Source organism: Hylobates moloch, unplaced genomic scaffold, assembly GCF_009828535.3.
Source record: "Hylobates moloch isolate HMO894 unplaced genomic scaffold, HMol_V3 SCAFFOLD_2, whole genome shotgun sequence".
NCBI classification, from domain to species: Eukaryota; Metazoa; Chordata; class Mammalia; order Primates; family Hylobatidae; genus Hylobates; species Hylobates moloch.
This window is the reverse complement of record NW_026652277.1, coordinates 84,583,746-84,601,511: the sequence shown is the minus strand read 5'-3', so window position 1 is coordinate 84,601,511 and position 17,766 is coordinate 84,583,746. Positions and strand designations below refer to the sequence as shown.

Genomic DNA, 17,766 nt, shown 5'->3' with positions numbered 1-17,766 from the left:
CTAGCAACGAGCAAGGCTCCGTGGGCATGGGACCCTCTGAGCCAGGCACAGGATATAATCTCCCGGTGTGCCATTTGCTAAGACTGTTGGAAAAGTGTAGTATTAGGGTGGGAGTGACCTGATTTTCCAGGTGCTGTCTGTCACAGCTTCCCTTGGCTAGGAAAGGGAATTCCCTGACCCCTTGCACTTCCTGGGTGATGCGATGCACCCTGCTTCAGTTCACGCTTAATGTGCTGCACCCACTCTCCTGCACCCACTCTCCTACAAGCCCCAGTGAGATGAACCCAGTACCTCAGTTGGAAATGCAGAAATCATCCGTCTTCTGCATTGCTCACACTGGGAGCTGTAGACTGGAGCTGTTCCTATTCAGCCATCTTGGAACTGCCCCCTTAACTTTTTCTTATAATGCCACTTTTTCTCTGCTTCTTGGGAGCACTTCCACCACCACTAGTGGCACTTCATGTTAGTCCCATGGTATTATTCAAGGTTTATGGTATTGCACTAACCATGATTAAAAAATATGCAAAAACTGTGAGGGATCACTCTTTATTGGGATATGTAGTTTACTGGAAAGATGAAGTGCTCATGTGGAAATGATTAGCATCGCATGGTGTCTTAAGCAGATACAACCCTTGAGCTCACCACAGTGGCAAGGGAAGATGGCTATGAAGTTATGACAGTAGTACAGTATATACTACAGTTAATTATGTAATTATGATTTAATACTGCATCTTTATGTTTGCTTACATTTCTCTCAACTGCAAATGGTACCCTGTGAGGCTGTATGTGCATAAGTTTTGGTAAATCTTGACTTTTTATATAAGGATCTGTGTATGTTTTATGGTAGTAAGTGACTAGTAGAATAATATTTAGTAACATTTTTTGCATTCTTGACATATCTAATTTTTCTTAATTTTTTCAATATTTTTGGCTGTAAGACTCATCTATTTTTTTCAAATTGTCACATATGTCCGGAAATTTTTCCAATAGATTTATTGAAAAAAATCTGCATATAAGTGGACCCATGCACTTCAATACTGTGTTGTTCAAGTCAACCATATTTATTTTATAGAAAATAAAAGGTATGCTGATTGTCTCAAAATTTTACTCATTTACTTGTTTTCATATTTCATCAACATCAGTTTTAAAATGTACCCACTTGAGACACAAAGAATTGTTTTTCTGAGTACTTTTTATAAAACTGCCAAGCTGTTTACTTTCATAATGCTCCTTCCCATAAATTGAAGCCAGAAGAGTTTTAAGGATGTATTTGTGTTCTTTCTGAAGATATTTTGAACCAGTGGGTACACCTCTACTAGTAGAAAGACCACAATCATGTTTCTTTCCACGGGCTTAAAAATAAAAAGAAAAGTTGACAAGAAACACCTTCTGGCCCTACATTCATTTCCCTGTTCTGCACTTGTGCTCTGTTGCCTTCACTAAAGAGAAAAACTCACCAGTCCCAACCTCCTCCTCCTCATTGTTGGAGGCAGATCAAATTTACTCCCTACCTTGGTTCACAGGAAATGGCTGTAGAGGACTGTAGATCACAGAGGTTAAGAGTGAGAGTCTGGACAAATCAGCTACTTCTTCTTTAAAGCCAACTAACAAAAAGGCCACCTAGCTTTCAATGGAGTTGAAACAGCCTTCTATTGGAAGAAGATACCATCTAGGACTGTCATTGTCAGAAAGGAGAAGTCAGTGCCTGACTTAAAGCTTCAAAGGATAGGCTAACTCTTTTGTTGGGAGTTAACGCAACTGGTGACTTTAAGTGGAAGCCAATGCTCATTTGCCATTCCAAAAATGCTAAAGTCTTTAAGGATTATGTTAAATCAATTCTGCCTGGGTTCTATCAATGGAACAACAAAGCCTGGATGACAGCACTTCTGTTTACAGCATGGTTTACTGAATAGTTTAAGCCCACTGTTGAGACCTATTGCTCAGAAAACAAGACTCCTTTCAAAATATTATTGCTTACTTGGTCACCAAAGAGCTCTGATGAAGATATACAAAGAGATGAATGTTGTTTTCATGTCTGCTAACACAACATCCATTCTGCAGCCCATGAATCAAGTAGTAGTTTTGACTTTCAAGTCTTATTATTTAAGAAACACATTTCATAAGACTATAACTGCCATACCTGTTGGATTTGGATAACATACATTGAAAACCTCTTGGAAGAGGTTCACCATTCTAGATGCCATTAAGAACATTTGTGACTCATGGGAGGAGGTAAAAATATCAACATTTGCAGGAGTTTGGAAGAAGTTGATTCCAATCCTCACTGATGACTTTGAGGGGTTCAACACTTCAGCGGAAGAAGTAACTGAAGATTTGATGGAAATAGCAAGATCATTAGAATTAAAAGTGGAGCCTAAAGATGTGACTTAATTGCTGCAATCTCATAAGAAATCATGAATGGATAAGTTATTGCTTCTTATGGATAAGCAAGTGGTTTCTTGAGATGGGAATCTGCTCCTAATGAAGATGCTGTGACCATTATTGAAATGGCAACAGAATTTAGAATATTACACAAACTTATAATCAAACAGTGCTAGGGTTTGAGAGGATTGACTTCAGTTTTGAAAGTTCTATTGTGAGTAAGATGCTATCAAACAGCATCACATGCTACAGATAAAGTTTTTGTGAAAAAAAAATCAATCAATGCAGCCAACTTTACTGATGGCTTATTTTAAGAAATTGCCACAGCCACCCCAGCCTTCAGCAACCTCCTCCCTGAACAGTCAGCAGTTATGAGCATCAAGGCAAGAATCTCCACCAGTAAAACAAATTACAATTTGTTGAAGGCTCAGATGATGGTTAGAATTTTTTAGCAATAAAGTATTTTTAAATTACTGTATGCAAATTATTTTTAGACATAGTGCTATTGCACAGTTAATAGACTACAGTATAGTATAAACATAAATTTTATATGCACTAGAGAACTAAAAAAATTGTGTAACTCCCTTTATTGCAATTTATTGTGGTGGTCTAGAACCAAACCTGCAGTATCTCCAAGGTATGCTTGTATTTCTAACATAAGTTACATTCCTTAGCCCAAAGAGTATTTCTCTATGTGCATGATTTAGAATAAACATTCAGTCAGTCTTTAATTTCTGAAGACATACAATTCACAAAGTCATAGCTTCAGGTGAGAAAGAAAAAGATAAAGATATACATTAAACTTTGAGGTCTGTTTCATAGCTTAAGAAATAAAGTGCTGTGTCTTCTTTATTACTTCTGAAGGATTTAAATACAGAAATTCGTTAATTTTGTTTTTCAATTCTCTTACAAGCAAATTCTTTATGTGCTAAGTATATATTTAATTATATATTTTTACAAGCTTTAGCTATAGCATTTGATATCCCTTGTAGTTGTTTAGTGTTACTATTGATAGGAATAAAGCTACAATATTTCATTTAAAATAAGACATCATCAGTTTTAAGACAATCCTGAATTCTGCCATGTGAAATATTTAAAAAAGTAAATCTTAGAATCCGTGACATGATAATTTATCAGCATTTTAATGATACTTGCTAGTATAAAATATAATCTATAGTCTGTAAAGCCCAGAGATAGAGGAATTTGTAAAACTAGATGGATTAGCATCTGGAATTAAAGATATTAGACTTTCAATTCTAAAAGCATAAAAAACATTCTATGTTTTATGCACATAACCATGTGCATCAAATAATTGTTAAAGAGACCCACAAATCTTTATCCTTATACTTGTCAGAGACTTTAAGATGGTAATAGCTGAAAGTAAAAATAAGCATTCTTAATGGAACTGAGTTAACCAACAGCTAATTAATTGCCCTTACCAAGCCCCCAGAACCACCAAAGGGAAGGAAATCCAGCTTCTGTCTTCCGTTCTTGAACTTCCCAGATTCACCCTTTAATTTATCATAGAAGGGGCAAATTTACCAATATCCAGTAAAGTGTTTGCTATAGGCAATATGGGTCTCTATAACTTTTGAAGATTACTGTATTATGTTTTAATTTTAGTATCTCACCACAATTCATGCTGCTTTCAAAATTTAATCACCTCCCCACATCCTGTGGACTCTCTTTATCACTTATGCATTCACCAAGAATGATGGAACATTAATTCTGTTCCACACACTCACCTAGGAATTGGGGATAAAATAATAAGAAATTTTCTCTTTGCCCTCAAGTGAGCAGTTTTACAGAGGAGACAGTTTCAGTCACACTGTAATGGCACTTCTATGGTTTGTCAATTTCACAGTAATATGAAATAATGGCCCAAAGGAGGAGATAATGATCTCTGCTTTCAGAGTCAGTAGGAGGAGCTATAGCAACTAAGTCTTGAAATGAAAAGGAAGGAATTTAGCAGGGCTATATGGGAAAGGGATGATGGTGGGACTTCAGGCAAAGTCAACATCATGGGCACATTTTGTTTTCATGTTTGTCTCATCTACCAGACTTTCTAAAGTGAAGACCTCAAACTTTAGTAATGCCCGCCACCCAAGCCAGAGAAAGACAATGTTTAGCAAGCATGTTTTTTTGTTTGTTTGTTTCGTTTTTTTTTTTTTTCCAGTAAAAATAAGATGAGAGATCGGCTGTAGAGAATATTGAGAATAGTCAGAAAATAGGTCAATGGTTCTCAAACTTTGGTAAGCATGAGAATCACTTGGGGTGCTTGTTGCTAAGCACCACTCTCAGAGTTTCTGCTGCAGTAAGTCTGGAGTGGAGGCAAAAAAGTTGCGTTTTTAATAAGCCCTACCCTTATCCCCATGACTCTGACACAGGTAGTCCACGGAGCGCAGAGGTATATAGGTGAAATGGAATTTGTGCATACTTATGTCCTGGTTCTTATCAACCACCTGCAGCTCAGCAAATATACCTTGAGGTGCACTCCACGTCAGCTATCAAAAGCTCTGTAATCAAGGTAAACCTGTGTGGCTCAGACCTGTTAAGTTAATTTTCTGGCTAATATGCTGAGAGAAAAATAAATCTGCCTCCTGAGACTTAACAGGTCTTCTAGATTTTAAAATATTAGCATGTTTTTCAAGTGTGGTGAAGCTGAAAGTACTTAAAAAGCTCCAGGATTAGTCACTTCTCTTTAAAAAAAGTTTGCAGTGGTACAATACTTACCTCGCAAGATGAAAATTTCCACCTGAGACTTTTTTTTTCTATATTTTATAATCATTGATGAGAATTAATGCCAACTCTACCTTTTTTAGACATTGACTGAAACATTTTAAAACTGAGTTGAAAATAATCCTGGGCGCGCCTTTAACACCCACTTGCTCTAATTTAACTCCATTTGTCTTTCCCTTACTTACTCTTTATTTTCTTCAGCATTCCAGCTGTTAGCATTAAATCTAATTTTTGTATGTCAGCCCATGTCAAAGCAAGCCTTAATCCTTTTAATGTTAACCTATCACCAGCTCAAAGCTGCTTTATATCATCAGATATAACCACATTTCCAACCCTGAGGGCATGGAGTGTGATTATGTACGCATGCATGCTAGAGCTTCCCTGCAGCACTACTTGGTGTAGACTGGAATTCTGTATGGGGTGGGTCAGGATTTAATCCCAACCAACGTACTTTGTTTACGGAAATAGAAAAAGGCTTTGTTATAAGGTGGGAGCACTGCAGAAGTATTGGAAAGAGGATTGGCTATCATATTGTCCTGTGTATTTTTTAGTCTAAGAGAGATTAAAATGTTATGGGCAAAGGTATACAGTTAATGACAGAAGTGTTGAAATGGGAACCAAACAGGAAATCTTCAGATCTATAGCCTAACCCATACTTTGTCCCTTTGTCAGGGGAGTTATACTGTATCATTTACTTTCTTTTCTCCCTTGAGTGATTAACTCAAGCATCTCAAAGCAAAACAAAACAAAACCACCCTACTGTTTTTATTCCTTTCATTTAGACAATTATTTGGGGAGTAAGGGGAGGTTGTAAAAGAGTCAACTGTGTCTTGAAAGTTTGGAATAATTATATATTTTTTCTCCACTGGTTTCTGACAAGACATACCTCAAATTTAGAAAACTACTCAATGAAACAGGGTATTGTCATTGGCCAAGTCCTGCATGGAAACAACTTGCAGTCAGGTACAAGTGACTTTTTAAAAATTCTACTAAGGCATTTAACTGTGTTATAGTAATACACTGATGAAGAAATTCTGTCTGCTTATATGGAAGATAAACATCATCACCAAATGCAGATAGATATTATTGCCATTTTATTTTATATAAAATATATATTTGGTGTAATGGAATTAGAATTTTAGAAAGAGCTTACATCTTAAGTAAAAGAAAGGGTATCTTGTAAATGAGTGTGAAGAGACATTATCATAAACAAGTTTGAATGTCCAGTTAAATGTCCACCTTAAATAGGCAATACATAGTGGAAGAGAATAAAAAAGAACATTCTCTTTTATTCGTATTATGGATCTCAGCCCTGGGCTTAAAAGAATAAGTCATATTACTTTTTTCCTAGAGCAGCTCACGTCCTAAGGGGGAGGAATAACACAGAAAATGTTAACTACAGTGCTACAAGACAAGTAACTTCAAAGTCCTATGAGACCTTAAGGGGAGAGTAATTAATTTTGTTTTGGAAATTGGGAAAGGCTTCAAGGGGGATATAATGTTGAAACAGGTGCAGGTTCAATTTTTAAAAAGCCAAGCAGATGATCTTTTTAAGGCATAAATACAGCAGCATGACATTTCTTTTCTGAACATTAAAAAATATCTTTTTAAGGCTTGTTTAAAATAATATTTCTACAAAATAAACGTCTCACTTCCCATTTTCTCCAACTGAGATGACAAAGTCTTCCTTTTATTTTTATTCACTGCTTTGTTCGTTTTTCTATTAAGCTCGTTATATATACTTCATGATGATTTAACCTACATCACTTATTTGGGCAGAAGCTTCTTGAAGAAATCTGTCTACATTTCCCTCTAAAAGAATCACTGTATATTCTTGTATATAATTCTCATTATTCTCTTTTTTCTTGTTTCTCCTTTCACTTTTATTGTATTCTCTTTTTCATACTATTTCAGTACTAACCATAGAAAACTGGGAACGATAGTACACACTGATACCTTTATATATGTTTTCTTTCTATACACGCTTCCTCTGCATAAAGACACTGATTACAAATACTATAATTTTCGTTTACAAAGAAAAGCTGGGGTTAAGGTATTTTCCAAAGATACAGGGGCACCTGTGATGAATATAGAAACAAAATCTCCTAGGTCAGTGGTCATTAGATCAATTGCTCAACATTTTAAATGTTGTCCTAGATTTGATGCCAGTCCCTCGACAATAGGTTTTGAAACGAGGATTCATGATCTGAGATCCCGAAAAGGAAAGAGTTAAAAGGAAGAGAATCTTAGAGGATTAGATTGATCTCTAGGGATTTGGAAACTAGGCAGAAGATCTGAAGATGAAAGGAAAGATTTGATTCTGTGCTAAATTACAAGTTTTGAAGGAAATTAGAGTGTAATTTTGTTCAGCTATAGATAAGAATCCACAGCCTAAATTAGTAAAGTTCTTATAACTATTATCTTTTAAATCATAATTAAAAAGTATTTCTAAAACTATGTCAGTTGTGAACAATCACCTTGAGGTACAAGTGTAATATGAAAAATCTGAGAAAGCGCAGCAGTAGCAACCAGTGCATATTAAACATCAGTTGCAAAAGGGCAAGTCCAAAAGGCATGTCATTACATTACTGTATATCTTTTCTTCTCAGCCACGAGAAGAGGGAAAGGCATGAAGAACTGCTGTCATGCCTTGTTTATTTTGGCCTCACAAAAGCATCAAAGTTCTGCTTTTTGGGGGAGCTGGTAGGGTGCCTTAGATTCTTCTCGCCCTACTCCTGAGAGGAAAGCTACGTTTAAACAGGCCCCAAAGAGCAAAATTTTGGTATCCCCCTGGAACCATTTATTATACTTGAGCCTGACTCAGTCGCTGGTAATACCCTCAACCCAGCTTAAATAAACTTGGCATATAGGCTAAGCCAATTAGTGTGTTGCTGTCCCCTGGTTAGAGTTTCCAGGAACAATCAGTCCTGCTGGGAAAAAAGAGCATGGTTTTTCTTCCATTACCAAATAAATACTTGATTAATCTGATTTCCAAGTGAATACCTGATTTCTTTCAGAGATATGCTTGTAGAAAGTTAGAGTGGGCCGGTGGTGAAAATGGAGAATTAAACACACATACTCAACTCTACATTCTCCCAGAAACTCTCAAACAACTGTCAGGGATTGAAGGGAAGAGAAAGTGGTGGGGGAAGTGGAAATGCTACAGGGCAAAGGGATGGGAGGGGAGAAGGTAGTGGAATCTGAATGGTGGATGGTTGTGTGGTAACTGATTTAGCAGATCCATGAAATCTGAATAAAGCCGTTAGTGGGAAAAATTTAGAAGCACAATAATTGCCATTGCAGAATCTGCAAAGCTTCAGGGTTCTTGACCCCTGTTATTCTGGAAGTAGGATACAGGTAGGACTTAAAAAAAGAGGATTGGATGCAAGTCTGTTTTAAAAATATCCATTTTACCTCTACTCCCTTTAGAAACCCCACTAAAATGACAGCCTAGGTTTCTGTTTGATTTGTCTTAAGGAACACACTCAAAATGACCCAAACAAAAACAACCAACTAAAGAAAAACATGTTTTTATATACTTTCACTTAAAATCTTACTGGGTACTTTTTTTTTTTTTTTTAACTATTGTAAATAGTATGCTTTTAAATTTTTCTCTAGCTGTTGCTGCTATATAAAAATCCCACTGACTTTTAGTTATTAATCTTATAACTGGTAACTTTGCCAGAAACTTGACAAATTTATTGCATTATTTCCCCAAATGATGAATTATAATAATTTGGGCAGAATTCCTTCAGGTTTCCTATTTTGTAGAAAACCATGTTATTTCTGAATAATAATAATTTACTTTCCAATCCTTATAGCATTTCTTTTTTTTCTTATTGCACTATGATATTTAATCCAATATTGAATAGCAATAGTTATATTGTGAATGATTATAATGATTCACCATTGATTATAATGTTTGCTATAAAATTTCCATGCATAACTCTTTCAGGTTAAAGAAATTCATTTTTATAACTTGTCCACTGGGGTTTTGTATCAAAAATTATTAAATGTTATCAACTGTGTATTCTATACCTATTAAAATAATATTTTCCCCTTTAATATATTAATGTGATACATTACTTAATAGATTTTATAATGTTAAATCTAATGTTTATAATGTTAAAATTGCATTCCTAGAGTATATCATACTTGGTAATTATATATCATCTTTTTATACATTGCTGAATTCAATTTATACTTTTCCTTTTTCAGATTTTTTTTGGCAGGGTGCCGTGGCTCATGCCTGTAATCCCAGCACTTTGGGAGGCTGAGGCAGGTGGATCACCTGAGGTCAGGAGTTCAAGACCAGCCTGGCCAACATGGTGAAACCCCGTCTCTACTAAAAATACAAAAATTAGCCGGGCATAGTGGAGGGCGCCTGTAATCCCAGCTACTCAGGAGGCTGAGGCAGGAGAATCACTTGAACCCAGGAGGCAGAGGTTGCAGTGAGCTGAGATCGTGCCATTGCACTCCAGTCTGGGAGAAAAGAGAAAAACTCCATCTCAAAAAAAGAAAAAAAGAATTTTTTTTGTCCTTGTATTAATAAGATTGGCCTGTTTTTCCCCTTTCCTTTACTCTCTTTACTTTTGATAACAAAATAAATTAAATATGTAAGCTGAATTGGAAAACCTTCTCTTTTATTCTATTAACTGGAAGTTCAGGTTTGGAGTTACCTTTCTTTGAATGTTTCTTTCAACGCTCCTGTAAAACTGTATGGATCTGTTGTTTTCCTCAAGGGAGAAGTATGTACTACAGATAACCTTATGATTTTTATTTCTTGACTAATTTTGAGTCAATTTTGGTAACTTTTAAAAGTATTTTGTTCATTTCACTTAATTTTTCAAATGTGTTAACATTAAAGTTACTTATATTTTCTTGTCATTTTGATCTCAGCCACGTCTTTAGTTACACCTTCTTATTCATTCCTAATCTTTTGTGCTGTCTCTTTTGTTTCCTTAATAGATCTTGCCTGACGTTCGTCAAAATCATTAGTTTCTCAGAAAATCATTTTTGGTTTTGTTGATTCAAAATTACGAAGTTTTTTACTTTATGTTTTTCTGCTCTTGTCTTTATTATTTATTTCTTCTTACTCCTTCATTTTCTGGGTTTACAATTGTGCGATACATAATGACAATTTCAGTCAACAACAGAGTGCATATATGATGCCCTCCATAATATTATAATGAAGCTGAAAAATTCCTTTCACACAGTGACTTCTTAGCATCGTAACATAACACATTACTCACACGTTTGCGGTGATGCTGGTGTAAATAACCCCACTTTGCTGCCAGTCATGTACGAGTATAGCACATGCAATTATGTGCAGTACATAATACTTGGTGATAAAGGACTATGTTACTAGTTTATGTATTTACTATACTATACTTTTTATTACTATTTTAGAGTGTATTCCTTCTACTTATGAAAATAAATGTTAACTGTAAAACAGCCTCAGGTAGGTCCTTCAGGAGGTGTTCCAGAAGGCATTGTTATCACAGGAGATGACAGTTCTATGCATGTTATTGCCCTGAAGACCTTCCAATGGGACAAGATATGGAGGTGGAAGACAGTGATATTGTTCATTCTGACCCTGTATAGGCTAGGCTAATGTGAATGTTTGTGTCTTAGTTAACAAAAAAGTTACAAAAGTAAACCAAAAAAATTTGAATAGTAAAAAGCTTATAGAATAAAAACATGAAGAAAAATATGTTTGTACAACTGTACAATGTGTTTGTGTTTTAAGCTAATTGTTACTACAAAAGAGTAAAAAGTTTAAAAATAATTTAAAAATTTATAAAGTAAAAAAGTTGCAGTAAGCTAAGATTCATTTATTATTGAAGAAAAATATTTTAAAATAAGTTTAGTGTAGCCTAAGTGAACTGTGTTTATAAAATGGTATACAGTAATGTCCTAGGCCTTCACATTCACTCACTACTCACTCATTGACTCACCCAGAGAAACTTCCAGTCCTGCAAGCTCTATTCATGGCAAGTGCCCTAAACAGGTGTAGCATTTTAAAATCTTTTACACAGTATTTTTATTGTACCTTTTCTATATTTAGATATGTATAGATAAACAAATACCATTGTGTTATGATTGCCTACAATATTGAGTACAGTAACATGCTGTACAGGTTGTAGCCTCTGAGCACTAGGCTATCCCATATAGCCTAGGTGTGAGTATGCTATACCATCCAGGCTTATGTAAGTACACCTTTTGATGGTCGCACAATGACAAAATTGCCTAGCAATGCATTTCTCAGCATGTATCATCATCGAGTGAAGTGAAGAATTATTGACTTTTGCTCTTCTTTTTCTAATGCCTTAAGATAAATGCTTAGGTAATCATGTTTTGATTTTTTCCTAATACAAGCATTTTAAGCTTTAAGTTTCCCTATAAAGACTACTGGCTATGTTCCAAAAGTTTTGAAGTGTTTTATTTTTATTAATGTACAGCTGCTTCTATGATTGTTATTTATGCTAAATTTTTGATTCATGGTTGCTTCTTTGCATGTGTATTAATCATTTTTATTGTGAGTTCATAATATTTTATTTGAGGCCTGCAAATAAAATGCATTTCTTCATAACAATAGTACCTGGGGCATTACCAAATTTCAAACTCAACATCTAGTTTAAATTTTTTTAGGCAATATCAATTTCAGTGGCAAAATGATGGGAATATGGCTTGTGGTTAAGACATCTCAGGGGGGACTTATTTTCTTTATTTCTGCTCCATGCAAAGAGAAGGAACATCTTTCCTGCTGTGGGTCACATTTGTCTCTTGTTTACCCACTGTGAGTGACACGCTTTGAGTGGTCCTGGTTTCGTGTAGGCATCTCTAATCCTACTTTCTCTACTCTACTCTGGCACCTGTTTTGGCTTCTGTTCTTCAAACATTTGCTAATTAAAACCCAGACTTTAAGGTATAATAATTAGCAGATATTCTCAAGGATAATGCAAGCTCTAGGGCTCAGCTAATCCTCATGGAATCATACTTTCTCATTGTTTGTTTCCTCTAGTTTCATTTCTTTACTTCCAGTTCAGCAGTTGTTCTGAAAAAATTTTTTAAGTCTTTACTTAATATTATTTTTCTTACTCCTGGAAGGATTTCTCTGCACATGTATTCTGCCATACTTTTGGAAACTAAAAACCCATTTTATGACACTTTTGGTTGAAATGTATAAAAAAAACCCAGATCAGTTTGCTGTAACAAACTGTAAACAGCAGAGACATAACTAGAAACTCAAGAAATATGATTTTTCTGTTTGGTTTAATTTGGCAGCTAAATCATATCCTCAAAGCCATAGATTCTTTCTGCCTCTTCATTCTGCCTGTCATATAGGCCTCAATCCAAAGCTATCTATCTCTCTGACATGGTCACAAAATGGTAACTATCCACAGAGCTGCATACTTTATGTCCACAATCAATAAGAGAGGGAACGCTTCCCTAAGCATCATATGAGTTTTCTGACTCATATGGTTCCCAATGGGCAACCACTGAACCAAATCCTATAAGAGAAATGTCATGCTTTGATTAATTTAGTCCTGAATTATTTAAAACATATTCCTTGTTTAATATCTAATTCCTTCCTGAAAACTCTGTTGCTAAGTGCAAAAAATACTTTTTCATTTTAAAAGAAAAATTGTGATGCATTTAGTCCCGACTCAAGGTACTTGATAATTTTATATAACAATTCAAATAACTTTACACAATTTTTTTTTTTTTTTTTTTTTTTTTGAGACGGAGTCTCGCTCTGTCACCCAGGCTGGAGTGCAGTGGCGCGATCTCGGCTCACTGCAAGCTCCACCTCCCAGGTTCACGCCATTCTCCTGCCTCAGCCTCTCCGAGTAGCTGGGACTACAGGCGCCCGCCACCACGCCCGGCTAATTTTTTGTATTTTTAGTAGAGACAGGGTTTCACCCTGGTCTCGATCTCCTGACCTCGTGATCCGCCCGCCTCGGCCTCCCAAAGTGCTGGGATTACAAGCGTGAGCCACCGCGCCCGGCCAACTTTACACAATTTTTAAAAATCCAGTAATTTGAAAACAAAAATTCAAGTTTAGGCATAAATTAGAATATCCTAAGGGTTTACTGATTTATTCTTTGTCTTATTTTTGTACCATTTTCTTCATCACTTGTTAAACCTTTTGGGACTCTGGTGATCTTGCTCTTAAACTACACTGAAAAATTATAGCATACAAAAATACTTTTGGGATAAAATCAAAGCTAAGAAAATGAAAGCTTTGAAACGTGGAAATAGTGTAGGTTCACAACGTACTAACCATTGTGGAAGCTGCAAATCTTCTATCCCTCTTATTTGGCACACATAAGCAAAGTCATTGTTTTGTGGTTTTCTAGACATTGCTCAAAATTCAAATTAGATTCATATGAAATTGTCTGACTAGAAAATGTTGAGTCGAGTAAATTGAACATGTCTTTGAGTAAACTGAATGTGTCAATGTCAAAAATAATATTTATTATTTTAATTATTTATTATTCCTACTACTTCTATTTTTCATTTAGTGTGTTTTGGGGTAAAAAGGAAAAGCCCCATAGAAAAAAATGAATTGTCTGAAAATGATATGACTTTTTAAGAACCATTATAGCAAAAAGCAGAACATTTTATGGGATGTAGATCTGTACTGTGGCAAAGGAGATGGGTTTACTTTGACTAACTGATACTATTCAGGGCATGTCCTTGAAGATCGGTCTCCCCAGACTTCATGGTCACTACACAAATGGGAAGAAAGGGAATGAATATCAATGAGATCATCACATGCCCACTTCAGCCAGTTTTCTTGCAGTATTTATCTGAATCAAATTTAATCCACACTGAGATCCCACTCTCATCAATAATGGGACATTGAATGTCCCTGATGGTTAGGGATCCCTCCCTTTCTCTATGAGATCATGTAAATCCAGAAAACCCGGTAGGTACTGGTTAGTCACAGCTGGTCGCCGGTATTGGCTCTGTTCTTCTGCCCCCTAATGATGCTATCGAGCATTATCTTCCAATAGTCATTAAGCACTCAGCTCTGGGTAGGCTCAGGAATGAATCCCTCCGTCATTCAACCCACCAACTCCAGACCTTCCCTCTGCTCACCAGACTCCAATATATAATGCGCACCTTCCTTGTCTCACTCCTGACCCTCTTCCCATTCTGTTCTGTTTCTTCTTGTTAGCTCTCCTAAAGCTTAGCTTCCCATTTTCTACTGCATTTTTCATTTTTGAATAACAACAGCTTTACTGAGATATGATTCACATACCATAGTATTGATCTATTTGAAGTATATAGTTTAATGTCTTTCAGTATGTTCAGAGAGTTATGCAGCAATCTCCACATTTTAGAGCATACTTATAGTCCCCAAAAGAAATTGCATATGCATTAGCAGTTATTCCCCATTTTCCTTCAGTTTCCCCACCCTCTGAGGTAATAAGCAACTACTTATCTAATTTTCTGTTTTAATAGGTTTGTCCATTCTGGACATTTCATATAAATGGAGACATACAATATATACTCTTTTGAATTTGGCTTCTTTCACTAAGCATAATGATTCGCAGATCATTCATTTTATGGCATATATTAGAAGGTAATTCTTTTTATGGCTGAATAATATTTCATTATATGAATATTCTACATTTTGTTTATTAATTCACCAATTGATAGTTGAGTTTTTTTCAGTTTGGTGCTATTATGAATAATATTATCATGAAATTTTGTATAAATGTCTTTGTGGGGACATATGTTTTCTTTCTCTTGGGTAAATTCCTTAGAGTAGAATTGTTGAATTGTATGTTAAGTTTCACTTTTTGAGAAACTGCCAAGTTGTTTTCCAAAGTGACTGTACTATTTTCTATTCCTACAAGCAATGTTATCAGGGTTCTAGTTTCTCCACATCCTTACCAAAACTTATTTGTCTTTTGAATTATAGCCATTATAGGGGGTGTGTAGTGATATGATTGTATTTTTAAAATTTTGAAGGCATCCAGCTTGGCCAGGATCAGCTGGCTAGGAATGGTGAAAAAGGGCATCTTTGTCTTGTGCCAGTTCTTAGAAGAAAGGCTTTCAACTTGTCCCCATTCAGTAAGGTGTTAGCTGTGGGTTTATCATATATGACCTTTATTATGCTGAGCTATATTCCTTCTATGCCTAGTTTGTTGAGAGGTTTTTTCTTTTTATCATGAAGAGACATTGAATTCTAACAAATACTCTTTCTGTGTCTATTGAGATGATCATATTGTTTTTATCCTTTAGTCTGTCTATGTGATGTTTCATGTTTACTGATTTGCACGTGTTGAACCATCCTTATATTCTTGGGATAAATTTCACTTGATTTTGGTGTATTATCTTTTTGATATGGTGTTGAATTCAGTTTGCTAGTATTCTTTTGGTGATATTTGCCTCTATGTTCATCAGGGATACTGGTTTAGTTTTCTTTCTGTTGTTGTGTCCTTGTCCGGTTTTGATATCAAGGTAATGTTAGCCTCATAGCATGAGTTAGGGAGAATTCCATCCTCTTCAAATTTTTGGAATACTTTGGAGAAAATTGGTGTTAATTTTTCTTTATGCATTTGATAGAATTCAGCAGTGAAGTCATTTGGTCCTGTCGCTTTTTTGTTGTCATGGAAGACTTTTTACTACTGATTCAATCTATTACTTGTTATTAGTATGTTCAGGTTTTCTATTTCTTCCAGATTCCATCTTGGTAGGTTGTATATATCCAGGAATTTATTCATTTCCTCTAGATTTTCCAGTTTGTTAGCATATGGCTGTTCATATGATATGTTCATGTTAAAGATCTCTGATGATCTTTTGTATTTCTGTGGTATCAGTTGTAATAGTTCCTTTTCATTCTGATTTTTAAAATTTGGGTCTTCTCTTTCTTATTAGTCTAGCTAGTGGTTTATCAGTTTTATTTATCTTTTCGAACAACCAACTTTTTGTTTCATTGATCCTTTATGTTGTTTATTTCATCTATATTTTGTTTAATTCTTCTCTGATCTTTATTATTTCTTTTATTGTACTAATTTTGGGTTTGGCTTGTTCTTGATTTCCTAGTTCCTAAAGTGCTTCATCAGATTGTTTGAAATTTTTCTATTTTTTTGATATAGGTGTTTACTGCTATAAACTTCCCTTTAACATTGTTTTTTTTGCTGTAGTCCACAGGTTTGGGCTTGTTGTGTTTCCTTTTTTATTCGTTTCAATTTTTTTAAGTTTTCTTCTCCCGCAGCTCCGGAGTCAAAGCCAGTTGCCGACCCAGTCCCGTCCCGCAGTAGCCTGCCTCCTCTTTCCTTTCAACATGACAGATGTCGCTTTGTCTTTCACCAAGGACTTCCTGGCCGGTGGAGTGGCCGCAGCCATCTTCAAGATGGCGGTAGCACCCACCGACCAGGTCAAGCTGCTGATGCAGGTGCAGCATGCCAGCAAACAGATCACCGCAGATAAGCAATACGAGGGCATTATAGACTGCGTGGTCCGTATTCCCAAGGCGCAGGGGAGTCCTGTCCTTCTGGCGCAGTAACCTGGCCAATGTCTTCAGATACTTCCCCACCCAGGCTCTCAACTTCGCCTTCAAAGATAAATACAAGGATCTTCCTGGGTGGGGTGGACAAGAGGACCCAGTTTTGGCTCTACTTTGCAGGGAATCTGGCATCAGGTGGTGCCGCTGGGGCCACATCATTGTGTTTCGTGTACCCTCTTGATTTTGCCCGTACCGGTCTAGCAGCCGATGTGGGTAAAGCTGAAGCAAAAGGGAATGCGGAGGCCTCAGTGACTGCCTGGTTAAGATATGTAGATCTAATGGGATTAAGGGCCCGTATCAAGGCTTTAACGTGTCTGTGCAGGTTATTATCATCTACCGAGCTGCCTACTTCGGTATCTATGACACTAGAAACGGAATGCTTCCAGATCCCAAGAACACTCACATTGTCATCAGCTGGATGACTGCACAGACTGTCACTGCCGTTGCTGGGTTGGCTTCCTATCCATTTGACACCGTTTGCCCCCGCATGATGATGCAGTCAGGGTGCAAAGGAACTGACCTCATGTACACAGACGCGCTTGACTGCTGGAGGAAGATTGCTCGTGATGAAGGGGGCAAAGCTTTTCTCAAGGGTGCATGGTCCAGTGTTCTCAGAGGCATAGGTGGTGCTTTTGTGCTTGTCTTGTATGATTAAATCAAGAACTACACATAAGGTATTTCCTAGGATTTTTCCCCCTGTGAGCAGGTATGTTGTATTATATAACATATCTTGAGCATTCTTGACAGACTACTGGCTGTCAATTTATCAGTGGCAACTATTTACTGGTTGAAAATGAGAAGCAATAATATTCATCTGAATAGTTTTCTCTTAAAGCCATTTCCATGATGATGATGGTGATGATGATGGGACTCGATTATATTTTTTATTTCAGTCACTCCTGATACATAACAAATTTGAAGAAATTTAAAAAATCTAAAATTTAAAAAAATTATTTTTAATTTTTTTCTTGACCCAATGGTTGTTCAGGAGAATGTTGTCTAATTTCAGTGTATTTGCATGACCCTAATTAAATGACCCTAATTTCAGTGTATTTGCATGGTTTCCAAAGTTCCTCTTTTTATTAATTTCTAGTTTTAATTCACTATAGTCTGAGAAG

General features: G+C 36.1%; 1 pseudogene; it reads left to right on the top strand.

The window, feature by feature from the left end:
• Nucleotides 1–16,426: 16,426 nt before the first annotated feature.
• LOC116468706 (ADP/ATP translocase 2-like) lies at nt 16,427–17,321 on the top strand (annotated as a pseudogene).
• Nucleotides 17,322–17,766: the final 445 nt, after the last annotated feature.